Below are 17,886 nucleotides of genomic sequence, written 5' to 3' on the forward strand. Positions count from 1 at the left end.
CCTTTTGCAAATCAAGGCTCAGAAAGGCTGCTTTGTCTACAGAGAAGTAGCTCTTAAGCACAGATTTAGTGTTCTTCCATATAGGCCCCAACAATCTCATAATAAGGTTAAAAGTTTGTAATCCCAGTACCCAGTACCCAAGAGGCTGAGACAGGAGGATTATAGGTTTGATCCAGTCTCAGCAACATAGGGAGACCCTCAGCAACCTAGCAATACTCTGCCTCAGAATAAAATATAAAAACGGCAGGAAGTATAGCTCAGAGGTAGAAGGTTCTTGGGTGCAATCCCCAGTACCAAGCAAATAAAAAAGTATTTGCTATACAAACCTTTGCTTTCTTTTCAAGTCTCAGCAGAGAGAGAGAGAGAGAGAGAGAGAGAGAGAGAGAGAGAGAGAGAGAGAGAGAGAGAGAGAGAAGGACTTTGATTCCTCTTACATGGATACATTTACTGTCAGCTCTAATGTAGCATCTTATGAAACTACTTTGGTCTAGGTTGTCAGTTCCCAAAGGTCAGGATTGTGGCAGACTATCTATTTTGTCCTTAGTTTTTGGTCCTGGTCAGTGTAACTCTAACACCTGTGATCTTAAGCATAGTTGAGTCTGTGATTGGTGAATAATGGAATAATAACAGATTAATGTGAAAGTTGTGTTCACATACAACTTTCCTAGGCAAGAAGAGCTGGAAGAGGAAGTATAATTCTCACCTTTGTCAGGAAAGCAAAACCCTTTCATCTGGCTGCTTTGCAGACGAGAGACCCATCAGCTATATTTCAAGAAAATTTAAAATTAAATGTGCCCTTGAGTTCTACCTCCATCTTCTGAGAGGAGAGCCTCTGATCTTGCAGGGTTCTGAGATCCTGGCAGGTCCTAGTATCGGTGTTGTCACAGTGTCTGCAAGCTGCCTACCAACTCTACATGCTTGTGTACATTGAGTGACTTTGAGGCAGCCCGCAGAACTGAGCTAAGAAGGCTTCTTATTATGTTTGTTAGTTATTGTTTGTGCTAGTAACTTCACAAGATATAATGGTTATTTTTATTAACCCTTTGTTTACAAAACTACATGAGTTTGGAAATATGGGTCACAGTCTTAATTTTTTCATAAGTTTATTTTTAATGAGAAATTCTGCAGGATGAAAGATTTCTTAGGAATGCATATAGGTGCTAGGAAGAAAAAGGCTGCAAAATTACTCTTAGTTTTCAATAGAGTCCAGTATTCCTTATCTGAAGTTAATGGTGTCAGGTATGTTTTGAAATTGATATATGCTTTTTTTAAATTTTAGGAAAGCAACAGCTGCATAGACCATATATTATCTGTAGCCAGCGCAGTGTAATAAATGCATTGTAGCAACTGGGAAAAGTGAGCATTGTAAAGATCATCATGTTAACTGAGATCACTGTTTGCCACTGACTAAGTTTCAAAAAGAACTTTCAGACTTTGGAATTACTTGGGGCTTGGGGCTGCCTGCTGAGGTATCCATAATGGTCAATTCTCTGCTGCTTCTCCAGCACACTGTGACCTGTCACCTGCAGTGCTGGGCTTCTCAGGAGGGAGCAGGCTTCCTGGGCTTCCTCATGGGAAGCAAGGAATGAAGGACCCACTCTGACTTGCTGCCAAGTGATGTTAGGGTAGTTTGACCATATGCTCTCATCCAAAGTTCAGCCCTGTCTGGGAAAGGGGAAACAAGGGTGTGGCATCTGACTTTCCTTTTCCAACTCTTACTCTTGGCTTCTACCCCATTCTGAAAGTGCTTGATCTTGCATGCCTGCTGAAGAAGTATGTCAGATGTTTTTCTTTTCTAGTCTATAGTTTATAGTAAAACCTCTAAGATCTAAGTAAAATCTCTTATGATAGAACGGCAAACTTTTGAATCAAATTGTGGACTTAAAGTTGATTTCCTTGTTACAGGCTGGGCTCTAATTTCCCCAAGAACAAGAGATTATTGTGAATAAAAGAAATTTAATATTCAATAAGGTTATGCCTAGTTAATCAGCCTGTTTTAAACTAAATCACAAAACTGTATGTTCTCTATGTGTGCGTGGGTGTTTTGTGTATGTATGTGTATACACGCAAACGTATATTCTTGGGATAGCAATGGCAATCCTAGGTTATATAGTTCAAGAAAGAGTGCAGTTTTATAGTACCACTTTTAAACAATAATAAATATTTAAAAAAATTTAAGAGGATCCTAGTTTTAGGAAGATTCTATTTCCTCTGCTTGGAATCTTCCTTAATCCATTATTTAATAAATTCTAGAATATAGTGATATTAACCTAGGCATCTCTTGCTTAATATATTAAAACTCAGTGTTCATCATTACTCACACACACCAGCAAAGTAAGAGTGAAGAGCTCACCACTTTGTATAGAGGTAGAGAGAGGAAGGTGCTGAGGGAGCTGCAGTGCTAAGACAGTCAGAACTTTCAGGAACAAATCCCTTCAGTAACCTGGAACTCTTTGTGCAAGGAGGAAGCAGTATCTACTCATCATTAATGTGATTGTGTCAGTACACATTATCTGTGAATGGTAAATTGAATGTACTGCCAGCATTTGCAGTATAAAATATGTGGCCCACCAACCGCAGGGAGAACTATTTCCCCAGGTTTTCTTCTTTACTCATAATAATATTACAGAGATCACAGATTTTGAGTCCTTCTTTCTGTTAATCAGAAGGGAGGATATGATGAGTTCTGACAAATAAACCCATGTGTTTTAAATATAGTGTTTTGGGACCTTGGAATAGGAGCCTTCCAATAGCACTTCATTGTTTTAAGAGTGAAAAGCAGAAACCTAGAAAAAGGAGGAGTCTTAAATGTTTTCATTTGCTCTTGGTGCATTGATTAGTCTCTTTTCAAAACATATGGATGTAACAGTTTGAGATGTCACCATGGTTCTTGTTCTTAGCTAGTTTAGAAAAAATAGCCAAAATTATACTGCTGCAAGCTTAATCAAAGTTTCATTATTACAAAGGTAGAAAGAAGGGACAGAACAATTAAAGCACTACACCAGGGGATGCAGTGGAGTGCCTTGAAGGTAAGACACTGAAATCTCTAAACACATAACTTTTTTTATAAGAATTTATTATCTCCTTTTTCCCATCTTGATGAGCCAGTAGTCCTCTTTTCCCACCAAAACCAGGTGCAGGCCTGCCAGTTATTTCTGCTTATGTAAGCCTTTTTTGTTAGCCTCTTTGTTCATCAACACAGGACAGACAAGTCTGACATCACTGATCAAAACGTATTACTTGGTTAGCAAGGTAAGGGGCTGCATGGTAGAAATTTGCTTTGTTTTTTATTTTATTTTTATTCTTAAAGTTTGAAGCATGTATTGTCCACCTGTGTTCTTGGTGAGTTCTCAGCTTTTCCTTTTCTCTGTTTGATAGAAGTTACTTATTTTGTTGGAAATTATTTTATGATAAAGAAAAGAAGGATACAGGAATATAGTATTTTAAAATATGGATGTTTGGGGATCTATAACTGTTCTGTGTTACTAGTAATTTTTAAAATATGGAGGTTTGAGGATCTCTAACTGTACTGTGTTATTAGTAATTAGTATTGGGTCAATATAGCATGCCTTATTATCTTTTAACTTTAGTCTAAACTACTGTAAGAGTTTATATGATTCTTTTTGTAAGTGTAGGAGTCTGTGTTTTAACATCCAGTGTTCAGCTGGGCTAACAACCAACTTTTAGCTGACTAGGGTCAATCCTGGCTGTAGCCCTTGGCTGACAACTTACAGATAGAGAAACGGATTTTTATTGTTTTGCCTAAGTATGAAAGCTTGTTCTTAGTATGCATTAATACTTCCCTTATTAGCAATCAATATAGGCTAAAGTCCCATCAATGGAGATGCTTTTGGACTCTCTGCTTCAGAGAAAATTAGGATTAAGTGTGTAGGTTTTGTGTGTGGGGGCACTATGGATCAAACCCAGGAGTATTCTACCTCTGAGCTATACCCCAAGCCCTTTTTAAATTCTTTTAAAAACAGGGTCTTGCTAAATTAGTGCATTCTGGCCTTGAACCTGTAATCCTGTTGTCTCATCCTCCCAAGTGCTAGGATTACAGGTGTGTACCACCAATCCAACTACAAAGTGTACATTTAAGAACTCCTTTAAAGAAGAGTTACGTAGGGAAACTTCTTTAGAATCATATCACAAACACATCCAAGAGGAATTGGTACCAAAACATGGGCTTCAACATCCTGTCACATTACTCATGTTTTTAGAAGTTGTTCCTTTCACACACATTTTAAGCATGCACTGGTATGAGTTTACATATAAACTAATATAATCTCCATTTTTAAAACTAAATAAATTATGATTTAATCACTGTATTTTAACATGTAGGCAATATTTTAAATACACAAAAGACATTCATAGGTATATTACTTAAAAATTATCAATTAATAAGTACTTCTCTCTGTGTGTTTAGTGACCAAATGCTGGAATAGATGCAAGAACCTCTTATCTTTATTTTTACTAGAATCACCAAATTAAAAATGTGAATTGTTGCTGCATGATCAGAGTAGAAGCAGAGAAAAGTATGTTTTTATTATCATTTTTCTGTCACTACAGTAAACTGTACACTATTTTTTCCAGTTTTTCTCTCTTATTCTTGAGCTTCATTGATTTAAAAAAGAACATGAAAGGATATGAAAGAATAAAGAAGGAAGGCATGAAGAGGATTCTCTGCATTTTGTGCCTCTAAGCAGATAGTTTTCTGCCTTGCACATGGCATGGGAATGAGAAGGGCAGGCTTATGAAGGCAGTGCCAGGCCTGAAGCCCAGGACCAGTACTAAGTATCTGCATGTGTGTGCAGCTCCTTTGCCCCCAGCCCCCGGGTTGTCCTTCCTTATATAGTGCCAGGATAATGATGTCCTACCCTGTAGTGTTAACAGAGTACTTTTGGGGGTAGTTATGGTGGTGTGAGGATTAAGTGAATTAATCCCTTTAAAACATTCAGAACAGTACCCTCAACAAAACAAGCACCACAATTACTTAGTACTATATTCCCTAAGTCTACAATTGTCTATTGTAGAATAGAATATTGTATCCATATTCTTGTCATATTAGGTCAGCTTTATAATTCTACCTTTTTTTTTGCAGTATTGGGGATTAAACCCAGGACCATTCTACCTCTGAGCTACACTCTCAGCTCTGTTTTTTTGTTTTTATTTTTGTAACAGGGTCTCACTAAGTTGCGGAGGGCTTCACTGAATAGCTGAGGCTGGCTGTGAATCTTCAAACCTGCGGTCCTCCTGTCTCAGCCTCCCAAGTACTGGGGATACAAGTGTGCACCACCATGCCAGGCTTGTAATTTCCCTTTTATTCCCAACTTATTTCCTGTGTGTTGACCTTCCAGTTGGGCCAGGCAGGTGTTAAAGAGTGAGATTGACAAGAGTTTCAGAGGGAGGGGATAGAAGAGTGAACAAAACTAGCTAGTTCCCTGCTCTCCCTGTGCCCACATTCTAAGGGAAGCACATGATGTAGATGAAATAAGATAAATGCAGAAAGCATCAGGCCCAACAGGGGAGGGAAGCAGTGGGGAGACGGAGAGTCTGGAGAAAAGGAGCATATAATGCTTTAGATGTAAAGCTTGCTGAAGCTGCCTCTGAGGAGGTGGTGCTTGAGCTCAGATCTAGGTGTCGAGAAGGAGGTTGCCGTGCAGTTTTGGTAGATGAACATTCTGGGGAGAGTCTGAAATGCAGAGTGGCTTGGTCTTTTAAAGTAATACCAAGCATGGCTGGGACTTCATGGATGATGGAGAGGGTAGTCTGAGGCAACTGGAGAAAGAGAGCCAGTCTGTGTGAATTTGCACATTAGGATAGGGGTGTGGATTTAGCATAGGGTTTCTCAGCATCAACATCAGCATAATTAACACTGCAATATAATGGCAGATTTGGCTTCATTCTGAATAGTGATCTGTAACTAAGACTATTTTGATTTTTGGAGATTGATATTGCCAGTAGTACAGGATAACCTTTAGTTGTACTTTGACCAGATAATTCTTTGTCCTAGAGGCTGCACCAGGCATTGTAGAATGTTTAGCAACATCTGGGGCTTCTACCCACAACATGCCAGTAGCACTCACTCCTAGTTGTGACAATTAAACATGTCTGCAGACATTGTCAAATGTCCCTGGAGAGGCAAAATTGCCTGGAATTGAGAACCATTGTTTTAGATTTTTTTCAATAGAGAATAATATCTTCTGACTTACATTTTAAAATATAATTTTAGCCAATTTGTAGAAAATGGAGTGTGGAGAATACCAAGTGGATGTTGGGAGACTAGTTCCAGGAAAAAGACAATAGTAGTTTGGAGTTTGATGGTGTCAGTGGAGATGTTTCATTAGTATTTGTAGTTAGCATTTCTTTTTTTTTTTTCATTTAAATACATTTTTCCCTGGTATTTAAAACTTGTACATGTTAATGGGGTGATGTGATATTTTTCATGTGTATATATTGTATATTCTTTGGATCATATTAAATACATACATCCTTCAAAAACTTTCAAAATTCTTTCTTTTAGCTTTTGGAAATGTATAGGACAATCTTGTTATCTGGAGTCACCTGAGTGTGGAAGAGCACACCAAAGCTTCTCGCTCCTCTTTAATCATAATTTAGTAGCCATTGATCAACCTTTTTCTATGATATGAATAAAAACTTGGTAAAAAGTTTGCAAATTTTAAAGCAACAGCACAATGTCTGGCACATAGGCATGCAGTAATTGTATGTATATTATTATTGAATAAATGAACACATGCACTGGGGTTGTTCTAATGTAACCATTTCTACCATGAGCAGTTACAGGCTATAAAATCCACAGGCAATATAATGGCATATTTGGCTTCATTCTGACTAGTGAGCTGTAACTAATACTGTTTTGATTTTTGGAGATTGATATTGCCAATAGTACAGGATAACCTTTAGTTGTACTTAATATGAAATGAGCAATCCTTAACTACAGACCGAATCACTAAGCTATCCTTACATTACAGGGGAATTCCAAAACTAGTAAAGCCTTAGTTTTGCATTCCTTCAACATTAGATGACTAGGTCTTGTCCTCCACTTGATTCCAGAAAAACATGAATATAAGGTGCTTGACTATTGTCAGGGGAAGCAGAGATTATTTCCAGCAATGGATAAAAGCCATCTTTTCATGCTGTGTATTCTAAAACACATTCTGAGCACCAAAACCTTTTAACCCCAGTTGATACAATTGGCTTGAATCCATGTTAAGTTTTTAAAAAATCTATTTTATTGTTATTTTTAAATGATTCTTGAGGCTACTCATTGTGTGATGTCCATCTTATCATTAATGAATTGAAGGTGTTCAAAGGTGACAGAGGATACAAATCTACAGTGATATATGAATGTCAAAAGGTTTGGAGGCTCCAGTTTGAACATTTCCCTGTGTTTTTCTGTAGGATGCAGAGCTGTCCTGGAAATCTCATAAGAATAGATTTTCCTATGATGTGTCTTTATTGTCTCCTGCCAACTGGATTGGAAATATCACAGATAAAAGTGTTTCTTGTGGTATTTTCACATATCTTATTCTTGTTCCAGGAAAAACAATATATGTGAAATATATAGCTATAAAGGACTCCATCTGAAAGATGATCAATCTTTAGGGATGTTTGAGGCATTTCAAGATTTAGGTAAGAGCCAACAGGTTCTAATTTTTCTGTGAAAGTGAAATTCCAGTTGGCTGCAGGTGGTTGCCATTCGTTTGTCAAAAGCTTCTCCTGGCTCATGACATTTGGGTACTTTGGTGAATTCCACAAGCCTTAGTGAAGTGCCTTTTAAAATTATTTTTAAGGAGTTGGTTCATGTTAGGGGATTGAAGGGTCATAAGACTGTGGGAAAGGAAGTAAAAATATCAAATGTGGTCACACTCCTTAAATTGAAGTTTGTAAACCTGAATGGGGTTTCCAGGGAACCCTGAGAAATGGTCATGTTCTTCATCCATGGCTGGAGGGAGGTCTGGAGGAAAATGACAAAAGTCTTTTTCAGTTATATGCTTAGTGAACTGCGAAAATATTAAAATAACATGTCTTTATCTTTTTCTGTTACTTAAAATTATAGAGAGATAGAAGTTTCTGTTTATCTACTTTATTCCAGTTTTAAATAACTCAATAAAATGTCACTAAATCATGAGTTTTGAATCTGTTATAGTACTAGAAAGAAAATAAATATGCCTATTACTATTCCTTGTTAGGGAAATAAGTAGAGGCATTTAGTAGCAGTTCATCTGCATTTTCTACCTCTTTCTCACATGATTTAAAAATGAATGTACAAGCTGGGTATGGTGGCGCATACTTGTAATCCCAGCATTCTGGAGGCTGAGACAGGAGGATTGCAGTTCATGGCTAGCCTCAGCTACTTAGTGAGGCCTTCTGCAACTCAGTGAGACCCTGTTTCAAAATAAAGAATAAAAAATAGGGCAGGGGGTGTATTTTGGAAGTTGAGTGCCCCTGTGTTCCATCCCCAGACCCGCAAAAAAAAAAAAGAATGTACAAATAAATATTGGACATTCTGGATTAAAAAGTAAGGGACTGTTTAAATTATTTGAGTGCTTACTCCAAGCCAAAAAAATGTCTCACAATGTTTATAGATTTTTTTGCAATCATTTTTATTTCTTTCACCAAGAGAAACATGTAACCCCTTTTTTTCCACACTGCAGCCCAAGAACCATTATCAAGATTCTGTTTCCAGTTTAATAAAGTGCATATTTACATTGGAAGATTCCAACCTAATTATCTTGGAACATAAAACATGATAGGTGTGACCTAGCTGTACAAAGCCTATTTGTTCTTTGGGTTTTATTCGTGTGTGTGTGTGTGTGTGTGTGTGTGTGTGTGTGTGTGTGTGATGAGAGAGAGAGAGAGAGAGAGAGAGAGAGAGAGAGAAGAGAGAGGAAGAAGAAGAAGAAGAAGAAGAAGAAGAAGAAGAAGAAGAAGAAGAAAAGAAGAGAAGAGAAGAGAAGAGAAGAGAAGAGAAGAGAAGAGAAGTGAAGAGAGGAGAGGAGAGGAGAGGAGAAGAGAAGAGAGAATGAGAATGGGCAGGATAAGGATAAAGTTGTTTACCTGGGAGTGTTCACTGCTAGGAAAGGGCAGAGCCTTAGAGTTGTGGTCATGTGATCAACGCAGAGCAAAGGGGCTCATACATCTTCTGGGGATGGGAAGTAGAGACTCCATATGATGGAGAGATTGCAAGAATGTGAATGAGAAAGTGAGCTGTGCCCATTACAGGGAGAAGAAATAAGTTGTATGATTTAAGTAAAATCTTTCAAGATCATTAATCCTTGTGGCACAAATGATAAGAATTGTACTGATTATATTTTAAGGTTAAAATATGTGACTAATGGCAAGATGGACGATGGAATGAAGAAACCAGTTTCGATTCCCTGGTCATAATTTTTTTAGGGGGGTGTATTGAGGAGTGAACCCAGAGACATTCTACCTCTTCTACCTCTGAGATTGACCCAAGCCCTATTTAATTTTTAAATCTTATCGCTGCATTGTAGTCTCAGATCATAATATTGATCATGTTGAAAATGGCATATACACCATACTTGAACCAGAGTCTTGTTACACTGCTCAGGAAAGATCTCACTAAGTTGATGAGGCTGGCCTCAAACCTGTTTTCTCCTATCTTAGCCTCCCAAACACTGGGATTATTGGCCCATATCACCACGCCTGGCTCATGATCAGGACTTTTGGATAATAATTTCACCACACCTCCAAACTAGGTCCCAGGTTTATACACTTCAAGTACCCCTCCTTCCCACCCCAGATAGGTCAGGCTCTCCGGTGACATGCCCTCATAGTTCCCTGTACTTTCCTTTACATCTTCTCAGTTGGGCTCTAATGATCATTTTGGAATTGCAGTTAGCCTTCATATCAATGGTTCTGCAGACATGGATTCAACCATTTGCAGACCAAAGGACATTTTTACAGAACATAGACTTTCCTTCCTTGCTGCTATTTCCTAAACAATACAGTACAACAACCATTTAAAAAACTTTCATATTAGGTGTCATAAGTAATCTAAGACAATTAAAAGGATACAGAAGGATGTCTATAGGTCATATACAAATACTGTACCATTTTATATAAGGGACTTGAACATCTGTGGATTTTAGTATGTATGAGGGTTAAAGGAATCAATCCCACACAGATAGTGAGGGACAGATGTATTTATAATGCCTATCTTTCCTAATAATCTACATGATTTATCAGTGATAAACTTTTTGATATTTCTACATATTTCCTCATTTTTATGAACCAATGCATACTACATATGACCCTAAATGTTTTCCATTATAAGTAAATAACATACTCTTTACCTTACTGCATATGAAGTTGACCAAACAGATATTTTTTACCTGTAATTTAAATTTTTTTGAGGGGATGGGGAGAGATACTGTGTTATGTTGTACTCTGTTTCTTTGATTTTGCTTCTCATCTTAATTTGTTTTTGTATTTTAAAGCCAAAGTTCTATGATCCAGAGTATAGTTCTGGTGTTTAGAAATTGAGAACAGCTGTATGTTACCAGCATTTGGTTCACAATGCTCGTGGAATGTATATTGTATTTTTCTTCTGACCTCATTGGAAACCTCTAGAAGAATAATGCACACCTGCCTGACAGTTTCAACATAAACAAAAATGAACAAGAGACTTTATTTCACAATTAGGTATCTATTGAGCTCAGGTTTAAAATTTCACTATTTCACATGGCTTATCTAAGAAGGCAATTGACTGGGGCCATTGATGGGAAGTGATTCTCATCAAGTTGCAGGAAGGATGTAATTTGAGCACTAGGCATTAAGAGTCTACGTTAAGGCCAGTAGGTCTTTACAAAATGTTAATCTTAATTTGGATCTAATATAAAATATGCAAACTGAGGAGAGAATAAAAATTCTCCATTTGGGGATTCAGGATTGGGGAGAAGATATGTGCTCATATTTAATGGTCTTTTATGTTGACGATCTGAACTCATTCTTTCTCTCTAAAATAAAACCAAAGAATAACTGTGACCTAGGATTGACTTTCTGTAAATGTGCATTTTACTGATAAGTTATAAATAGTTTATGGTGATTTTAAATTAAAAGCAGAAGTTAAATTTGGAACACAGGAAAGATAAATAAGTTACCTCTCAGAAATGTAGTGTCTTAAGCTGCCTTATCATATATCAAATCAAAACCTCTCCAGGGACTCTCCCTGGCTGTGATCACAGCTATTCTTAGTGAGGCTGTGTCAGTGCTGGTATCGAGAACGTTTTTGCTTTGGTAACTTGGCAGTCACTCAAGCTGTTCATATTAAAACGCCCACTCTGGTTCTCACATTAATAATTGTTAATGATGTGATAGTTAAAAGTGGCATCTTAAATCATGGGGCATTTTGAGACATTTCAATAGGTTGAAATGACCGAAAACATAGGCAGTTATATGTCAGTGCAGTTTGTAATGATCTCAAGGGATATATAATTATACCTGAAGGGTTGAGAGTAAGATTCTGTCGAGGAGTAGCTAAATGTGCTAATAAATGATGGATGAGAAAGGCTTGATGAGGAGGGTGTTAGAAACCAAGCCCCATGACCTTAAAATATGAGTTCCTGTACACCTCAGAAACACTGCTGCATAAAAGAAATAGTGGGAGCTTTATAAAAACAGAGGCCTCAATTTAAATGAAGGCCCTTCCGTTTTCTCTCATGTGGTGTGACTTTTGGTAAATGATATTGACCTTCCTTGATCTCAGTTGCCACCACTATAGAATGGGGTCATTAAAATATTTTTGTGGGGTCAATATTAAAATATGCAACATAGTAAGCGACTAGCATATAGTAGATGATGTGTATTTATTATCATTACTTGGAACTGAGGTTTGAATCCAGAGGAATTGGGTTCTGACCTACACCTCCAACTCTATGTTATTTTTTATTCAGGTCTTGCTAAGTTGCTGAGGCTGGCCTCAAACCTGTGATCCTCCTGTCTCAGTCTCCCAGGTACTGAGACAGGGGATGGCAGGCATGTGCTGCACTCAGCTATTGATGTATATTATTTAAGAGTTAATGTAATGGACTGGTTTACTATTTATGCTTTGTTATTTAGTTGTTTGTGACAAGATCACTAGTCAAAGTTTTTCCTTCATCTATAAATTAGTAAAAAAATAACACTAAAATTGCAGACCTGTTTGAGGAATGAGTTAATGTAGGCAACATCTAAGCATATTATGTAGCACATGGTTAGCTCTGTATAATGTTAGCTTTAATTAATTATTAACATAATAATAATATAGTGAACAGTAATATCACACAGTCTTGATATATGTTAGCTTTTTGTCTAAATAATTAAAAATTTCTATAGCAGCAGCATTCCTTTTTTGTGTGTCAATATGCTAAATAAAAGCTAATCACTAGCCCTTGCTGGTAAAAGAGCAGCAACACTGAAGAGTGAAACACTGCTCAGGGGGATCCAGCCCTTATGTTTCATGGAGGAGGATAAGAAGTGAGGATAGTAAGTATTATTTTCTTCAAAGGAATAGTACTTGCTCTTATTTTTAAAGTGTTTTGGGTCAAAGAAGCACCAAAGGAAGTTCTGAAGACCGAGCAATTTCAGTTCTTTTTTAAATAGACTATTTTAGTCATCTCCGTCTTCTCTGTTACATACATGGTATTTTTAGGAAATAGTTCTGTTTTCATTGGGTTGATGTGCACACTGGATTAATGTCTATCAGGGTACTGAAAATGGTTGGTGTTAGGAAATGACCATCCCATTTTTCAGTTACCAGTTTTTAAACCTAAAATAAGACCTAGTAGAAAATGTTATCACTACTTAACAAGTTATCTAACTACTTCCAGGCCCTCCCATGCAGACAGTTATCTGAATCTTTGAGGTAAACTATAAATGAAGGAAAGTATTCTTTTCCATTCATATCTTTGAAATTTTATACTCATTTATATATACTTAGTAGGTAATTCATGCTAACATACATATAAAGAGAATTTTAACTGAAATACACATTTATTTTCATTGTTAGAACCCTTCAAATGCAACCAAACAGAACAGGGAAATAATTAATCAATAGATAATATTGTTAGTTTTAGTATTATGACTTTGAATAATCTAATGTATACATTTATAACCTGGCCATATTAAACATGAAAGGAAAAAGCAGCTATTGGTAGAGAGAACGGGATGTAGGCAAAGAAAAGTATCTTTACCTATCTTTGGTTTATGACTAAGGACCCTATAACAAAAGAGAGATTAATAAGAGGAAAGCATACAAGTGTATTTAACACAAATTTTATATGATGCAGGAGCCTTCCTAAGTACGGAAAGAAAATATGAAGAAAGAGTTAAACCTGAGGGGTTTTAATAGTAGATTTGAGGAAGAGTGAATAGTCATGAAGAAAGGGGAAAGAGTGTATGATCCAGGGGTAATAAACCAGCACAGTTTGGTAAGGCCTACTTGTTTGGATTCTTCCCTGTTCTTCTTTGTTCTTTCTTCCTGATATAGGGAGGGCTCCTTTCAGGTCTTGTGATCTGCTTCAGAACTAGGTCAGAAAATTATTTCTAGGTTTTTGGAGAGAGAGGGAGGGAGTAAGGGAAGGAGGGAGAGAGAGGGAGGGAGGGAGGGAGGGAGAGAGAGAGAGAGAGAGAGAGAGAGAGAGAGAGAGAGAGAGAGAGAGAGCGCGCGCCTGGGGATTGAACCACCCAGGGGCACTATACTTCTGAATTATACCTCCAGACCTTTTATTCTTCTTTTTTCCTGGCTATATCTCCAGCCCTTTTTATTCTTTATTTTGATGCAGGGTCTCACTAAGTTGTTGAGACTGGCTTTGAACCTGTGACCTTCCTAGGTTTTAAAGCCTACTTCAGGGGAGAAGAGCAGGAGCAGTCTGGGGAGATCTTCCTGGTTCTTCTGTTTTCTCTGGCTTAAAATATTCAATATGTCAAAACTGGCAACTTTTGGGGTACTGTGTCCTGAACGCTATCAAAAATTATTGGGGTAATATTTTTTCTTATTTAGATTTTCCAATTGTCAACATTATGTGGAACTTTTAAATGGGCAATGATAGGCTATTTCTCTTCCAGGTGGGAGAATTAGGTGCCTTTGGAAACTGGGAACTCTTTCAGGGATCTAGCCTACTGTTTACTGTACATCTTTGGCAGTGGAGGAAGTTGGATAAGGTAGAGAGTTTCCATGGAGTGTTCTGGTGTTGCAATCACTTAATGTGGGGATGAAAGGCATGTAAATGAGCTGCAAGGAGAGGTTTCACTTATTTCCTGACCTCTATTTTAGGTTGCTATAGGAATAAAGATGTTCAGATAACAGAAACTTCATATGGTCTGCCAAACAGTTTTTGACCAACATTGTGGTAGGTTTTATTTTATGCTGGGAGCCTCTCTGAATGAAAATGTGCCATGACAAATAGAATTACAAAGGTAACTTTTAAAATTGATTGATAGAACATTTACTCACTGTTCCTGCTCTGTTGGACTGGGGAGGATCTTAACACCAAAGTTAGTTTATTTTTTAGGTTTCTGTACAGCTCCAATTCCACTTCTTCAGACAAGGGCTAAGCGCCCTTGTCTGAAGAGTCCTTGTCTGAAGCTCCCATCTACATCTTCTCTCAAAACATGTTCTTTTATTTCATAGTTCAGACTACAATTTCCTAATTATATGTAATATTCTTTAATGGTGGGTGTGGTTACATTAACATTTACAAACTTCTCCCCTCTTTTTCAGACTATGAAAAAGAATCCACAATTGTATAAGCTCTTCAATTCTACAGTGGCTCTTAAACAATGTGACAGAGAGTGCTGAATTTGGCTGGAGGTTAAAGCAATCTGCCTAGTATGGGAGAGAGAGGGAGGGGAGTAAGGATGGAGTCTAAAAGACAAAAGAAATGAGGGAACAGACTACCAGCTGCAAAGTGAGCCTTGATATTGGCCACTAAACGTGTGTGTGTGTGTGTGTGTGTGTGTGTGTGTTGTGTGTGTGTGTAAAACTTATTTATTAAAAATGCTTTGAAAATGTATCTTATTTTAGAGGAAAAATCAGTAAGATGTCAAATCGTAAAAAATGATTAATATCATAGTACACATTTTATGTCATAAAATATACATGTAGATACCTGTCAGCTTGAAAACTATTTTAAAAACTGCAAGATGTCTTCCGTATTACAGAATGTTTTGTTCTATGGTGTATCTGGCTCTAAGTAATAGCCCAGAAGAGAACTTTTTTATTATTTACCAGTTATTGGCAAGATACTCTATTCTTTTCAGACAATAATTTAATAGTAAAGTGCACCATTTTAGCTATAAATAATATAAGCATCAAAAAATGTGCAGAAAACTACTTATATAATCCTAAATTGTCCACAAGGGAAACAAATAATGAGAATAGTGGAAAGTATTCTGAAGAGGTAGGTATTAAAACATATAGAAGCCAAGTACAAAGTTAACTGTAAAATGGTGGCATTGGAAAGGTATGAAGGGCCCAGTTGCCCAGGTCTCATCGTGTAAGGATGTAAGGAATTCTCATTTTGTATGAATATTGGATTGAGGCCTTAGGTGCTTGGGATATATTTTCATTTTATAGGAGAGTTTCCTAAACTCTTTTAAGTAATAAAAATGTTAATAATGAATGAACGAGCATTGAATCAGACTCCAAAACAAAAAGTAAAAGAAAATAAAGACCATGTCCCATAAAATGCTGACACTGGTCACTCAGTAGTTCACCATCTTCTGGGCAGTGACTTTGTGTGGAAGGATCCCTTGCCGCCTGGGCCCTGGAGCCTGGGCATGGCACAATTGTGCTGCAGTGAGGTGGAGAATTGCTGGTGGTAGTGTAATAAGTACTTTATTTTCTTAAGTCTTTCATCAAAAGGGATTTAGGAGTATTCAAAGGAAGATTTTTATTGCAATAGCTATGAGAGATAAAAGTGTTCACTGAGAGTGGAAATTAAGATTTGCAATACCAAGTTTTTTTTTCTTTTTTCTTTATTTTTAATATTATAGTAATTTATCCAAAATTAACAATGATAATCTCATATAACAGATTCATTTGTCTGATATCAAACTTTTGATAACTTAGAGATAACATTTCAATATTTCTTTCTTGTTTTCTTTCTTTCCAGAGGATATTTTTTCTTTTTTTTTAAGGTAAAACTATCATACATTTATTTTTTTTTCAGAAAAAAATCTATCCTAACATGAAATATGAACTCTAAATACCCAAAACAAGCTCGAAAAAGAACACAGCTAGAAGATTTACATTTTCTGATTTCAAACCTTATACAGCCAAAATAATTGAAACAGTATAGTACTGCCATAAAGGCAGATATATAACCCAGTAGAGTAAAAATAAAAAGCCTAGAAATAAATTCTTCCATATGTGGTCAAGTTATTTTTGACAAGGTTTCTAAGAACATTTGGTGAAGGAAATAATAATCATTTCATTAAATATTGTTGAAAAATAATAATTACATGAAAAAGAATAAAATTGGACTCTTACCTAACACCATATATTAGTATTAACTCAAGATAGATAAAAGACCTAAATGTAAATCTTAAGACTATAAACTTTTAGAAGAAAACCTGGGTCATAAAACTTCACAACATTGAAATTGGCAGTGATTTCTTGGATATAATTGCAAAGGCACAGGCAACAAAAGAATAAACGAACAAACTTCATAAAAAATAAAAAAAAATTGTGCACCCTAAGACAATGTAAACAGAATTAAAAGATACTGATAAAATGGGATAAAATATTCCCAAATGCTATATCTGAAGGTATATTAATATTCTAAATAGAAATCCTAAAAATTAGCAACAATAAAAGCAAACAATACAACTTAGAAATAGGTAAAAGACTAAAATAGATAATGAATATCCAAAGATTTTTATATGATCAATAAACACATGAATATCACTCATCATTATCATAATATAACTAATCATTAAGAAAATACAAATAAACACTATAGTGAAATACTACTTCACTTTTATTCGGATGGCTACTTAACATGAATTACCTTGATCCAACCTTTTTACCTTGAGTTTGTTACTATCTTTACTTGTAAAGTATGTCTTGTAGGCAGCAGGTAGATGGATTCTGGTTTTTAATTCATTTTGCCACTTTACGTCTTTTTATTGGGGAATTGAGGCCATTTACATTCAGGGTGATTATTGAGCGATAACTTTTAATTCCTAACATGTTAAGATTTTATTTCTGTTTGAAATACTGTTTTTTCTTCTTTGCTTAGTTGTTTGCTGGATGGAAAATCTTGTTTCTCTGGTTCTGGTGTGTATTACCTATTTCTTCTTTGTAGTTAATCTCTTTGAGTATTTTCTCTAGCACTGGTTTTGAAGACATAAATTCCTTCAGTTTGTTTGTCATGGAAGCTTCTTATTTCCCCATCTCATTTGATAGATAGTTTTGCTGGGTAGGAAATTTTTGGCTGGAAGTTGTTTTCTTTCAGAGTTTGGGGAATATGTTACTCCACGCACTTCTGGCTTTCATGACTTGGTTTGGAGTGACTGGAGTGATTATAATTTATTTGCCTCTGAATATCACTTGGCCTTTTATTTCTGTTGCCTTTAAGATCCTATAGAGGAGCAAACAAGACAACCTAAAGGAGGAGAAAGGAGGAGGGAAGAAGGAAATTTTCTAAAACATACAATGTACTTAAACATATCGAAGTCAACCACTAAGCCAAGCAAGGGAAGGAGGGAAAGGGAAGGAATGGGGTGGGAATTGGATTGGGGTTAAATCAGTGATGTGTTGGCTGGGCGTGGTGGTGCACGCTTGTAGTCCCCACTCTTGGGAGGCAGAGACAGGAGGATCGTGCAGGTTCGAAGCCAGCCGTGCTGGCTTAGGAG

Source organism: Muscardinus avellanarius, assembly GCF_963383645.1.
Source record: "Muscardinus avellanarius genome assembly, chromosome: 6".
Taxonomy (NCBI): domain Eukaryota; kingdom Metazoa; phylum Chordata; class Mammalia; order Rodentia; family Gliridae; genus Muscardinus; species Muscardinus avellanarius.